Here is a 1,603-nt window from a genome sequence, read left to right on the forward strand (position 1 = left end):
ACAGATGCCTTTTTGACAAAATGACTTACTTATTTCAGCCAACTTCTATAGCTGTAATCTTAGCACTTTGGGAGGCCAAGACAAGGATTGCTTGAGGTGAGGAGTTTGAGACCAGCCTTAGCAAGAGCACAAGCCTGTCTCTAAAGATAGAAAATTAGCTGGGCATTGTGGCAGACACTTGTAGTCCTAGCTACTAGGGAAGATTGCTTGAGCCCAGGAGTGTGAGGTTGCAGTGAGCTATGATTCACTCTAGCCAGGGTGACAGGACAAAACCCTACCTAAATAAATAATAAATAAATACAATGTATTTTAAAGAATTACTTTATTTCCTTTGGGCAGATACTCAACAGTGGAATAGGTGAATTGATTGGTATGTCTACGTTTCTTTCTATTGGCCAGGCTAGAGTGCCATGGCATCAGCCTAGCTCACAGCAACCTCAAATTCCTAGGTTAAAGTAGTCCTCTGCCTCAGATTCCCAAGTAGGTGCCAGCCACATACACTAGAGCTGGTGGGTTCAAATCCAGCCTGGGCCTGCCAATCCACAATGACAACTATAACCAAAAAATAGCCAGGAGTTGTGGCAGGTGCCTGTAGTCCCAGCTAGTTGGGAGGCTGAGGTAAGAGAATCACTTAAGTTCAGGAGTTGGAGGTTGCTATGAGCTGTGATGCCACAGCACTCTACCCAGGGTGACAGCTTAAGGCTCTGTCTCAAAAAGAAAAAGAAAAAGAAAAAAAGAAAAACTTCTGTTTATGATTACAACCCTGACTTTAACCTTACTTTTTTTATTTTTTTTGCAGTCTCACTATGTCACCCTTGGTAGAGTGCTGTGGAGTCATAGCTCACAGCAACTTCAAATTCTTGGGCTTAAGTGATTCTCTTGCCTCAGCCTCCCAAGTAGCTGGTGCCTGCCACCATGCCTGGCTAATTTTTTTTTTTAATAGTTATCACTGTTGTTTGGCAGGCCTGGTCTAGGTTCAAACCTGCCAGCCCCAGTGTATGTGGCGGGCACCCTAGCCACTGAGCTATAGGCGCTGAGCCATACTTTTTTTTAAGACAGGCTGTCACCCTGGGTAGAGTGCCCTGGTGTCACAGCTCACAGTATCCTCCAACTCTTGAGCTCAAGTGATCCTCTTGCCTCAATTTTTCTTTTTTCTTTTTTTTTTTTAGAGACAGAGTCTCACTTTATTGCCCTTGGTAGAGTGCCGCAGCATCACAGCTCACAGCAACCTCAAACTCTTGGGCTTATGTGATTCTCATGCCTCAGCCTCCCAAGTAACTGGGACTACAGGCTCCCACCACAACGTCCGGCTTTTTTTGGTTGCAGTTTGGCTGGGGCCAGATCTGAACCGGCCAGCCTCGGTATATGGGGCCAGTGCCCTACCCACTGAGCCACAGGTGCTGCCCATACATTTTTCTATTTTTGGTAGAGATAGGGTGTCATTTTTGCTCCGGCTGGTTTAGAACTTATGAGCTCAAGCAATCCACCTGCCTTGGCCTCCCAGAGTGCTATGAGCCTCCATGCCTGGCCTGCCTTTAACCTTACAAAAGCAAACTATGTACCCCCATATTGATCTGCAATAAAAAAAGAAAAGAGGCTCGGC

The sequence above is a fragment of the Otolemur garnettii genome, unplaced genomic scaffold, assembly GCF_000181295.1.
Source record: "Otolemur garnettii isolate 467f Iridium unplaced genomic scaffold, OtoGar3 scaffold00070, whole genome shotgun sequence".
In the NCBI taxonomy this organism is placed as follows: Eukaryota; Metazoa; Chordata; class Mammalia; order Primates; family Galagidae; genus Otolemur; species Otolemur garnettii.